This window comes from Protopterus annectens, chromosome 11.part0 (genome assembly GCF_019279795.1).
Source record: "Protopterus annectens isolate FY-2018-M chromosome 11.part0, PAN1.0, whole genome shotgun sequence".
Taxonomy (NCBI): domain Eukaryota; kingdom Metazoa; phylum Chordata; order Ceratodontiformes; family Protopteridae; genus Protopterus; species Protopterus annectens.
The window spans coordinates 1,489,424,949-1,489,438,908 of NC_056745.1; positions in this window are offsets into that span (position 1 = coordinate 1,489,424,949).

Genomic DNA, 13,960 nt, shown 5'->3' on the forward strand with positions numbered 1-13,960 from the left:
CTTTCCTTGCATCCGTGACTGGTTGTGTTGGTGCTGGGTCTAGCTGATGGAACATTCATACAGAAGGTTCTTTTGCAGTCTTTATGAGTGGTCACTCAGTAAAACCAGCGAATTAAGATGCCCAAACAAGTCCAGAGTTCTGTACCTACAGGACAATCTACCACCAGGACAGTGTCCTGAGGAGTTCTCTTCAGTCATCCCTGCAGCCTTTGGTGGGTCAGCAGGCCCCAAAAATAACATCCTCGTCTATCTCAGAAGCCCTCGTTGACATTTAGTTATTTATTTTCTCTTATTCACATTTGATTAACATGAAAGTTCAACTGGATAGGAGCCCACTTTCAGCAGAGGATCAGGGAGAAAAGCTCCAAAGTATTACAAAACATTTTAAGAACAGTACTTTTGCAGTCTTTAAAAAATACAGTTTTGAACAGTTATACCAACTTAGACATAATATGAAAACATTGGTTTAAAATATATATAAGTTGTATGAGAATTAATACAAACAGGAATTGCAATAAGGAGTGAGAGAAAAACCCACATGGTATTTTTAGAAAGAAACCCAGGGAAGAGAAATTGAGGGAATTAAGGAAGTGAGTAAAGTAGGGAGAGTAATGAGATATAAGGCATGAACAGGTATTTGTTCCCATTTACTAATATCGTTTATTCTTGTGATGAGCAAGAACAGAAGCAGCTTTTGAATAGGAAGCCTTTCCGAGTGGTTTTGAAGGATGGGATGGAGGGTGTTGACCTGACGGCTACAGGTAGAGTTCCAGGCCAAAGCAGCATAGTATGACTACAGACAATGCCTAGCAGACATGGTAGTTTTGTGGACAGACAGCAGTTTTTGACCACTGGATCATAATGACCAACTGCAGACATAGTTATGTAGAAAGTTATTTAGTGCTGGACAAGCGCGTCTATATTATCTTATCAAAGTTTCAGAATATCGACTCTGATATGGTCGACACCATATCATAGAATTCTGAAACATCGAAAGATAAAAAAAAATGCCTAAAAACAAAAATAAATAAAAACTTACCTTTGCAAGCAGGGGGGCAAGCCCATCTGCACCCCCCATGTGGGAGGCTGTACCCAACACCCCCCCTACTTAAATATACCAACTCCGAGACCGCACTGCATTGAACTAAATGGTAATAACCCCTTACGGAGATTTCCGTTTAAATTTTAGATTTTTTTTGCTTTCGCTAATCTGGTGCCGACAATATCAGCTTCGATATTGTCAGCCTTCGACAACGTGAAGTAGACCTGAACAAGTAGTTTGTTGCTGGATTATTTTATAGCTGGTATGAAGATGTGTACATGTTAGTTGATGGGGTAGTTCTAACCAATTTTGGCTTTTTTGTGCTGTACAGTGGGGGGGGGTTCTGAAAGGGGTATGTGCTACAAATTTATCAGCTTTGTAATTAACATTGTTCAAGTTTTGATTTCTGTGGTGCCTGTAGGTTAGTAAAGATTGAAGCACCATAAAGAAGTACAAGGGGGGTGTGGCTAAGATGCCAAGCCGCTAGCAGCATAAAAGTTTTGCTCTGCCTCTTTCCTGCTTTTTTCTGGCAGCATTATTTATTCATAAATGAAAAACAATTGTCTTCAAAACATCCTTTATGTAACAGTAAACAAAATGTGAAGAGAATCCAGCAATAAATTCATCTTTTGAAGACTTTATGTTGATTTTATCCTGTCAGAGGTTTTTCCAGTCGAGTGTAACTATGAGTCATTTTAAAGCTTCCTGTCAAGAAAATGGAATGAAGAAGGAAGTACAGTTTGTTATATCCAGTAAGAAATATCAGTTAAAACAGACAAATTAGAGAGTAAAATGGACACTCTAAAACAAGAAAATAAAAAATAAATCGATCAAGAAACATACGGAGGAAATCACTTGCATGGAGGATCGTCTAAATGATGTAGATGGACAGCTAAATGAAAATGAAACTCACAGTTGAATTTCTTCTGAAATAGAAACTCCCTTCTTCTGGAAAAGGTTGATGATCTTGAGAGCAGATCCAGAAGAAATAAGAAAAGAATATACGGCGTGACGTCCCTGAGAAGGAAGAAGGAAACAACGTGTTGCAGTTTCTAAATGCTTGGATACCAAAAATATTGGACTTTTCTCTCAGAACTGAGAGAGCACATAGGTCTCTCTCTAATAATATTACAACAAAAATCTGTCTGCAGCAAGATCTATAATAGTCAAACTTCTTTCTACACAGAATAAAGACTTGGTCTTAAAAACTGCCCGCACTAACTCTCCAATAACTTTTAATGGGAAAACTATTAGATTTGATAATGATTATACAACTACAGTAATGTCCAAAAGAAAAGCTTATATTCCCTTAATAAAAAGTCTAAAGAAATCAAACATTAAGACACAAATTCTATTCTCAGCAAAAATCTAAATTTTATTATATGATGGGCAAAAGTGTTTCAGTAACTGGATGAAGCCCTGGAATTTTCTCAAAGAAATAATCTTTTGGATAAACAGGAGGAAATGGATTGGTCTTTACTGAGCCTTAAAAGAAATGCAGTAAAAAATGGTTGGACAACAAAAACGTCAAAGGAAAGTAATAATGACTTCTTTCTCTATTTCTCGACTTGTATTGATTTTATAAAAAGTATGTCCTTTAGTATAAATGCAGTGTTTCAGAAACTATGTAAGAGCTCCAAGTTGTAACAGTTAAAACTTTTCTTTTTATTTTCGTGTATTAGTGAAACATTTTTGCCAACAAAGATTCACTTAGTATAGCAATGTGTGTCTTCATAAATTGAAAACATTACATTGGATTCCTTCTGTGAGGTGTGGTGGAATAATATAGGAAAAAATAATCTCTAATATTTGTTAAACTTATAATGAATATTCACATGGTTGCTACTAATCTGTAATGTCTTTGAGTGGTACAGACTAAACTGAGAATGGACTTTGTTTCAATAATAAAATAATAGACAGTTTTTATCTATGGCATATAATAATATTTTAAGAACAGTTTTTTTGTTCTTTAATTTGTTCTGACAAACTAGTTGAAATATTTAGATATATTTCTTATGGAAGGCAATGGAAAGATTTTGCATTCTGTCTCTACATATGAGAGTATTTTTGTTATGAACTTTTAAAAGGGGGGATTAAGAGCACTGAAGTATGTTGAAAGTGCTTATATGTTGTAACATTAAAATGAATAGAAATAGCAATGGCTAAATACCATGTTACATAAAATCCTCCAAAGCTAGTTATGAAAACAAAATCGCCACTGACTCTAAAGACAACCACAAAGCATTCTATAGCTATGTCAAGAATCTCAGTGGCAACACTCAGATCTGCTCTGAGTTACAGCACAATGTCACTAAATATACAGACCCAACGGATATTGCCAACATCCTGGCAGATAGGTTCAGTGCTAACTTTACCCCTCTGTCATCCCCTAAAGGGCCCATCTCTATACCAGAAGAATGCAAAGTTCCTGTAATCGCGGCTGCACAGGTAAAAAACACACTATCCAAATCCAAGAACACAGCATCCATGGGACCTGACAACATCCCAGGCTGTGTTCTACATGAACTACAGAACGAACTGGCACCTCACCTAAGTACCATGTTCAATCATAGCTTCACCTCTGGCTATGTGCCCACTGAATGGCGCACAGCAACAGTTATCCCACTCCACAAAGGGGGAGCCACCACAGACCCTGGAAACTACCGCCCCATTAGCCTAACGAGCCTGGTCTGCAAGGCTATGGAGCGTATCATCATGGAACTTATAAACAATGACATTGGTAATCTCCAAACTCAGGACCCCACCCAGTTCGGGTTTGTAAAAGGCAGATCATGTCTCCTAAACCTGATAGACTTCTTTGAAGCAGTCACCAAAGCCATAGATGAGGATAAGGTGGTTCACACAGCCTATCTAGATCTTGCCAAGGCTTTTGACACCATCCCCCACTCTGGAATTATAGATAAACTCACTAAACTAGGTATAAATCCCTATGTCACAAGATGGGTTGCCAACTGGCTCACTGACAGAACCCACACTGTGAAAGTAGCAGACTCCAAATCCAGTTTCAGACCAGTGACAAGTGGAATACCACAGGGTTCAGTCCTGGGTCCTCTCCTGTTTGGTATCTACTTCTCTGAAGTACAGGCCAACACAGAAGGTCTTTGGCTAATGAAGTTCGCAGATGACTGCAAACTAGGAGCCATAATCAAAACTCCAAAAGATGTGGACATCCTACAAAAGGGTCTTGCTGAGACAGATGCTTGGTGTCAAAGCCATGGCCTCAAGCTCAATGCCAAAAAGTGCATTGCCATTCCTTTTGGTAAAAACTCAGTACCCATGAACTACCACATAGGTGGTAGTCTACTTAACACCGAAAGTGTGATGAGACCTTGGGACACATGTGGACAGTAGTCTCTCCTTTGATAATCACATCGCCACAATAGTCAGGAAATCCTTCTATGTGGCACACCTCATCACAAAAAGTTTCTCATCCAGGAAAAAAGAGGTCATTGTTCCCCTTTACTCATCACTCATTAGATGCATTATAGAGTACAATGCCCCTTTTGGTATGTACCTCACAAGACATCTACAACAACTGGAAAGGCCACAGAAATACCTCACAAAGAGGATTACCAGCCTCAAAGAGATGCCCTATGCAGACCATCTCAAAAAACTGCAGCTTTACTCCGTTGCATATAGCCTACTCAGAGGCGATCTCTGCCTAACACACAAAGCTATGTCAAACCCAGAGCTTTTAGACATGCTCCACTTAAAGAAATCCCAATCCCTACGAGCTACATGCTCTAGGGACCTAAACCTCGTCACCACAATAAACAGAACATGCTGGAGGGATAGATTCCTGACCCAGAGACTTCCCATACTCTGGAACAAACTACCTATCTATATCAAACAAAGCTCCTCATTAGCACTGTTCAAGAAAAATCTTGATGATTGGATGGGAGATAGGAAATTCACCCCGGGGATCACTTCTGTGGCTCTGCTTGACAGTGGCACAGGAAAATAATTTTCTTGGGTGGCGAAAGCCAGGGTACCTTTGGCTAGGCTTATATAGGCCCTAGGGCCAATAGCCTAGTACCTACCTATGAACCTATGAACCTATGAAGGTATTTAAAGGGCAACACGCATTCTGTTCATTCTGTTGCTTGAATAGAAGCAGCTTATTTAAGCTTGGTTTAAAAACCCATAAATTAATTTAGTGTTGCTGATGTGATGAAAGGTAATTTTATTTATAAATTCTATTTCTATATATAATAGAAAGTTAAAATGAATAGCTATTGCCAGCACTCTTAATTGTATAAACATAACAAACTAATTGTTATTTCATAACACTCTTTTCAATAAAATACCAAAATGACATAAAACTTTTATTTTTTTAATTAGTACCAAATTTTGTGGCAATAGGAGCAAGTGATTTTGAACTATTCACATAGGAAAGGAACTATTTAATATAATATAATATCAAATAAGTGAGTGGATTCTGGTACTCTAGTTATGTTCTTAACTGGAAAAAGCAGTTGGGGATAGAATGTTATAAATAATAATACTGATTATACCTGGGATTGGATACTAACAGCAAAATATAATTCTTATGCTTGTCTATATTTTTGTTAAACATATATTATTTCTATGATTATGTGGGTTGCTCGAATGAAATAATTCCTAATTGCTAAGTTAAGTTTTATAATGTTTAAATAAATATATTACATATGAATATTTGGGGAAGTGGGTAGTGAATAAATAGAAATCTCATGAAGATGCCACTATAGTATGAATCATAACAATGGATTCTAGAAAATATATAGTGTTTAATGTTAAAGGTCATGCAGTGAGTGGACTTTATTTTCAAGAAATAATAATGCCAATCTAATTAAACCAAGTTAAATGTACTGTAAGATCATTAATCCAAGGGGAAACAAATATAATTTAAGTTACTAGTTGTTAGATGCTTTGGACTTATTTGAATTCATTTCAGTTTTTTGGGCATATGTAGTGGGTTTTTCTTTCCCAAGATTATTTAAGTAGTATAGGAAATTTTGATTACTGGTTTAATTTATCCTGTTTTATTAAATATTGATAGATAAAATAAGTTGATTAATATATAATTTTATTTTATATATATATATATATATATATATATATATATATATATGTGTGTGTGTATGTGTGTGTATATATATATATATATATATATATATATATATATATATATATATATATATATAATGATTTGGAAAAGATAAAAGTTTGCTAATAGTTATTCCTAATTTCAATATCTTTAATATTTAGAGAAATTATTACTTGGTATATCACCAATATTTACATTTGCTTATTTGATACTCAATGATTTTAGGTTATTAAAAGAACTAATTTCAAGTTTTTAATCATCTACCATTATTAGAGGTAACCTTAATGGATTGGCATAAATTAACCAGTAGACATTTTGTAGAGGTAGAAGCAAATGATAGGTTATGAAATTATTTAGTGATGCTAGAGGATGGTTTGAATGATTATATCATCAAACCGGTGATGTCACATTCCATGACAGGGGTTGTAAATATCTCTATAATATTATTGTCCAAATACAACCATGACACAGTGGGTCTATATTAAATCAGTGAACATTTAAAATAGCAAACGCTGATTTATCGACCCTTTAAAAGTGAAAGCTGACAATCCTGAAGACACAAAACAACAATGATTTCCCAGGGAAAAAAATCGCTGGGCCGTTTTCTGGACTTTGCCATTTCCTCCACTGTAGTGCAATCTCTGAGTTGGTATATTTAAAAAAAAACACTTTATTTTGTGCTTTGAACTTTTATTTATTTATTTGTTTTTTTGTGGAAAAGCAATTTTTTTCCCTGGGAAAAAAAATCGCTGTTCCGTGTCTTTGAGATTGTTAGCTTTCACTTTTAAAGGGTCAGTTAATCAGCATTTGCTATTTTAAGCATTCGCTGATTTAATATAGACATGACACAGTAAGGGATTCTTGTTTGGTATAATATTATTGTTGTTGAATAGTTTTGACTTTTTGTCTATAACAAAATGTGTTAAACATGAATACAGTCGAGTACTTTGAAGCTATAGTTTAAGTTTGCTAGATTTTCTGCATTTCAGAAATGACAATATTTTAATGTATCTTGTTAAATATAGATGGATTAAATAATCCCATAAAGAGAGGTGGCTTATTCAAATATCTTAAAGCAAATAAAGCTGATATAGTATTTTTTACAGGGCACTCACTTATTAGAACAGGACCTGGTTAGACTGACAAATAGAGTATTATAATTCTAAGAGGAAAGGCATTATAATTTTATGGAAAAAATCATTGAGTATGCCTAAAGTAATTCATTTCTATACTGAAAAAAGTGGCATGATGGAGCTAGTTGTGTTTGAGTTAGATAGGAAAATGTGTGCATTTGTTATGATTTATTGGATTCCTGGACTTGGATCTAAAATAGCTAAATGATACCTTGACATTGTAGCTTTATGTGCAAAGGGAGATAGCCTATTAGCTGGAGATTTCAATTGTATATTGTCAGAAAAAGATACATCCAAAGATAAAAATCCTAAGAAAACAGTTACAGCTAAACAACTAAATAATTTTACTAGTACTGTGAATTTTAGAGATATACAAGAGTTAAAATTGGAAAACCTATTGAATTTTACCCACTGTTCATATAGATTTGGCACCCAAACAAATATGGACAAAGTTTCTGCTTTCAATGGGTTGCTTACAAAAGTGGAAGAAGTATTGATAATGTATTATCCTTTGTCTGATCATAATGCCATTAACTTTAAACTTAATTGAAAGACTAAGTTAATGTTTTTGCACAGAATACCAGCATATATAGTTAAAAATCAAAGGATTTAGGAATTGGTTGTTAAATGAGCAGATGCTATTCATAGATATTAATAATAATGGTGAAGTTTCTGACGTCATCTTGTGGGACATATTAAAGGAATATATTAAAGTTATACTACACTATTCAGGTAGTCTGTACCTTTACTCAATGAAGACAATGAGACAGTTCTGCTGTTACGACATTAATTTACTGCACACAAGGATTACATCTAGCTTAACATTGAAAGGTATATACATCAAAATGTACTTCAACTTAGAATAATCAAAGTCTCTGATACAAAAGAAAAAGTCCCAATTTTTATAGTGTCTTTTCTACCTGCATCAGCAGTTTAGAGAATTTGCCAGAATAATAAGTCTTTCTTTTCAAGCTGGTCTACTGACAGTTTGTTTTCCATATCTTAAACATTCTGTTCCTGAAGAATAAATCCTTTCATCCTTGGCCTATCTTGCGTATCATATTGACGAGACACAGCTGCATACAAGAGTTCATCTTGACCTGCTTGTAGATAATACATTTCACAAGCTGAATAGTTTATAAGAGAGAAAATATTTTACTTCTGATTCTTATTAACAATGAATGCCAAGCTATATGTTTTTGCCATGTTAGTTACACACTGAAATGCAGAAAATTTTTTTACATTTTCAGAAAAATCCACTGAAGTCTATTTTAACCTGTTCTTTACTCTCACAGTTCCCTCTTTTCATTTAAAAAGCAGAAAATGACTGTTCATTTTCGACTTCAGTTGTACACATTGAAACCTTTTCCAGTTTATCTAGGTTGACCATCATGATTTGTTTAATTCTGTAAGTGTTTCGCAAATGGCAACTTATGTAGCAATTCCAGAGAGTTAGTATGACTATAATGCCTAACACTACTAACGCATGATGTATCAACCAATTTAACAGTTTTTTTCTGATTTTGACCAACCAGTAAAGATATGCCACCAATTGTGAGCAGTTTCTTTTTTGGTCTTTTCAGCCAAACTAAGTAGTTTATCTTTTGCAATGATGTTTAATGCCTCATATACTTTTATTTCTTTTTTCCAAATACTCTATGATAATTTTAGTATTGTTTCTTATGTTTTTTAAATTATCCAAGGATACAGATATATTGGGAAGCTGTATTAAGTCATAATTCCAGTTCTTGGAAGTATTCACTTCTATGGGTTCAGTAAACGCATAGCTCTTATTATTCCATTTAAGGAAATCAACATGTGATAAACATCCTACAAAAGGTAATTTTAAATTATGACCTACATCTTGATTTGTAACCAGACAAATATACTGAGGAGCCACTTCTATAAACATTTGAAAAGACGAAGGCATGATAGTCCATTTACACAAATTAATAGAATGCTGCAGCAAGCATGGTTCATAGACAGGCGAATGCTGTCCACACATTAATCCATTTTGAGTCTGTGTACAATACTCAGTTTTATGTGTTTTTCCTCTCATATCTATATAATGGGTCTATATTGCATAATCAAAAGAGCTAAATATCGAAACTACTTATGTCGACACATAAACAGCGAACCGTATAAAAAGCAAACAACATTAACATTGAAAAACATAACATCGAAAAAGCATAGTTGGCCAAAGCACGCACATTAGTGATGTAATACACCATCTATAGCAGGACATACCTACACTAGTTATTGACAATAACTGTACTTGATATTTACATCATACGTTACACTTTTACAAAGGAACCCTGTATAAAATAATCTGTATTTATATATAGTAAAGACACGTAGTAAACTTTTACAACACACTCATTACCGGAAGTGATAAAAGCAGGAGTGATGCTGAAGACAAATGTGTGTATGGCAATCTGTATCCTTAACAATGGCTACATATACGCTGACAGCTCCTGGTGTGATAGGTAATAGTTACCTCACAGTAAAATCTCAAAAAAACAAGGACATGTTGGTAGTGGATGGTTACTTATATAATCTAGAAAAGGTGATGAAATCTAGGAAATACTGGTGCTGCTTGCGTGCTGTAGCTATGTTATTGAAAGTGTAATGTACTTTGTATGCAAGTTGTAGTTACATGGAATGACTGCACTTTATATTGATTGCTTACATGCCACTGCATGGGTTTAGTATGTTACACTTATTCACGCTTTTCTGTAATGTTATTATTTTAGTTATTTTCGTTTGTGTCGAGAGTTGTATAACATTCATGGGTGAAATCACAATATAAGGAAGGGTAGTGTGTTTTATTTCATTTTAGGAACGTTATTATTCACCTACAGTGCAAGGTATATTTACGTTGTGTATATCACACCAGGTTGATGCTGTTGGCCAAACAAAATTTTTCGATGTTTTCAGTTTCGCTATTTATAATGTTCGCTATAATTAGCGGTCAATGTATATGTGTTGACGTAAGTGGATTCGATATTTAGCTCTGTCGATGATGCAATATAGACCCCTATATAATTACCTTCAAATTGGGGCAACCAATACTTATACCCTTCAATATCATAGGTAACACAGTAAATTGACACATAATAGTGGTATCAGTAACATTATAATGCATAAACCTTCCTGTACAATATTGTGGAGTACAATATGTTACTTCAGTAAATAGCTTAATCCAGTCTGTATCAGGTATCCATTTATTTGTTGCCAAACATTTTCATTTTGTAACATAAGTTCAGTTTGTACTCTATTTTTTTGAATTTCCACATGCAAAGATTGCATAGAGCATTTTGCCCAATTTACAAAAATTGTCATGTTACCATCAAATTTCAACTTAGCATCATAATTGTCAAAAAATTGCTGCTGATAATTTATATTGTGCAGGTGTGTCCTCCATATTTCTGGATTCCAAGATGCTTGTAAATGCACAATCTGAGATATCTTCCCCCACTACTTTTAAATGATTAGTTAGAATTTCAACTTCGGCTGCATTAATAGCTCCAATACCTGTGCCTTGGCCTCCTAGCAGAGTATCATACCATGCCCTTTTATATTGGCACCTGCCTGTGTCTGGGAATGTGATGTTAAAATGTACCACAACCTTTTGATACTGTGTGCCTACCCTTTTACAGGTAGAAGGGTTTTAACCAAATGGTCTGTATGAACAGAAGTAGGTTTACCTGATAATATTGATATAACATATGCCCAATGTATGCTGCCTGTAATGACTGTGGTATTAGTACATATTACAGAAACTCCAATAGTAAAATTTACTTCTACTTTCATATTATTGGGAGGAATACTAACTCCCTCTATGGTATGAGTACCACATTTCTTCACATAAATGAAGACTAGCCGTTGTGTTGATGGTGGATATTTCTTTGAATTTTCTCCTTTTTCCTAAAAAAATATAGGAAATTGACAACATTTAATAGAAACTTTGGAATCAAATTCAAGGGTTACCTTAGGACTATTTGGTCAAATGTAATAATGACCAATAACCACGGCCCAAAAGGTAATGTTACTGGAAATCTTTATGTACCTTAAGATACAAGTAGCATTATATGGACAAATAAAGTTGTCCTGCTGTCTTTGTCCACAAAAAATATTTATCTTTGAGCATTCACACCAACCTATCTTTAGAGTATTATTGTCATTGTTTATTTTCCAAACTTGCATTTCTCCTGTTTGACACTATACCCCACGGGCTCCAATGAGTACAGTCAGTACAATAACAAACAGAATCTTCATTGTGTACAATAATATAACCTTTCCACGTAAGTGGTATTAATCTGAAAAGTTGTTTTGATAGATGCTTTTTCAACTGTTTCAGACTTGGCATTTGCCGTGAGTTTACAAAAATAAAACACAAAACATGAAGTCACTTAATGACTTTCAGCTGATCTCTATGAACAAGAATCATTTACTTTTTTTCTTTCCTCTAACTTTGTGCACTAGAGGTCCTAACTGAGCAATTATTTCAAAAGGTCCTTGCAAATTACTATCCCACGGACCATCCGTCTGGAATGTCTTAATACTTGTGTCCGAGAGGGAAGGTTTTCTTCTGGCATAACAGGATCCTTTGACCGTAATTTGAATGCTTGCATCTCTGATGGGCTTTGACACAATTCAGAAATATCCTTTAACCATTGTTGATGCTGTGCAATGTCTAATAATGATCTGTTTGTACTAACAGTCGGATCGAATGGCAGTTGTACAAGCATTTTCCTGCCTGTCATAACTTCAAAAGGTGATATCCCTGTTTTACTGTGTGGAGTTGCTCTGAAACCCAGCAAGATTCCAGGCAAATGTTTTACCCAATTTATGCCTGTTTCCAAGCAGGCTTTCTTAAGACCTTCCTTAAGAGTCCTGTTCATACTTTCAACAATCCCATTGGACTGAGGATGGTAAGGAACATGAAATCATTGCTGGATACCAAGCAAATCACACAAAGCTTTCATCAGTTTACTGACAAATTGTGGCCCGTTATCAGATTCGATAACTTGTGGCCATCCCCAATGACAAAAAATGTTTTTCCATAAGGCTTCTGCTGTAGCCTTAGCTGTCATTGTTTTTGTAGGAATTGCTTCTACCCATTTTGAAAAAACATCAACTACCACTAGAAGATACCCCTACCCACCTTTAGCTGGGGGTAATGGACCTGCAAAGTCAATTTGGATGGCATTCCAAGGTCCATCCGCTGGAGTTACCCTTAGTAACTGTGTTTTTTTAATTGAGCATTAACCTGCAAACATACTAAGCATTCAGCATGCACTAAATCACAGATTTTGTTTAACTGTGGATGCCAGTACTTGTCCTTTACAATGGGCCATAACTTTTGTGTACCCAAATGTCCCAATACCTGATGATTAAATTTCACTAACTGTTGTGCCTGTTGGTATGGTATATAAGGAAGAATAGAACCGTCTTCAAAACATTTTGCATAATATTGCCCTGGACTTTTTCCTACAAGAGTACATTTTTCTAACTCTTCCTGCAGTCCAAACTTAGTTTGGATCTCTGCAGCAAATCATGCTGCAAATTCAGGTTGAAAATGTCTGTATGGCATGTACTGCAGTGGTTTTATCCAGTACACCAGAAAGGTGTTCTGTAGGATACAATTGCATTCCTTCCTTTGCTGCCTTTTTTGCCATCTGATCAGCATAGTTATTCAACTGAAAAATTTAATTTGTAGCTTTTTGATGAGCTTTTACTTTTAAGATACTGTAGCAACCCACAAGAACTGCTTTTAGTTCTGCTCACTGAGCAGACATGTGTCCAGGTAACTGAATCAGAGATGGCTGTCCCATAGAAGGGCTTTCTGGTACTACTGCAGATCCAGTTAGATATTTCCCATTGTCCCAAAATCGAGCACTGTCAACAAAGATGGATGGTCTGTCTTCCAGAAAATCAGAAGACAGAATGGGCTTTTCTGGATTTGAAATGTGCCTAATGCATTTGTGCCATATTCCTTCATATCCCATGAAATTAGATAAGTAATACTTATCTCCTGCCATTATTGTAACTTGCTTGACACTAAATAATGACAACCATTTTGCAAACACTGCTTGACTGACATCATCAATCAGTTTATTTAACTGAGTGTCATTTACCAAAGCCTGTATGGCATAATGCAGTGTCTGTACTATGTCTTTAGAAAAAGCTGTTAGGTATTCAGTTTGTTTTAAACCCCAGTAAATGGCCAAAAGTTGCTGAATACATGGGTGATATCCCCTTTCAACATGTCATCTTCCTACTGAAAAATGTAATGGGGCATAAAATCCTGTCCATTCTAGAATCAGAGCCCTGAGGCCACTCCTGTAAAAGCACAACAGAGAGTGAGTTGGGTCCAGCTACTGCCTGTAACACACAGGGAGGTGTTAGACTTGGAGCCACTAATTATGTAGCCTTGGCCAATGCTGCCTTTAAATCACAAAAAGCTGTATTTTTCTTTTGGTCCCCACCCCAGAAAGGGTAATTCCTTCTGACTAGAAAGCATATCATACAGAGGAACTGCCATGCTGCCATAACCTTCTATAAATTCCAGATTATAATTCATGATACCTAGAAATTTGTGCAAATATATTTGCAAAATTCCCTGCACCCTCTCCGAACAAGGAGTATGCCCGGAAGGATGTAAAATAGTACCTA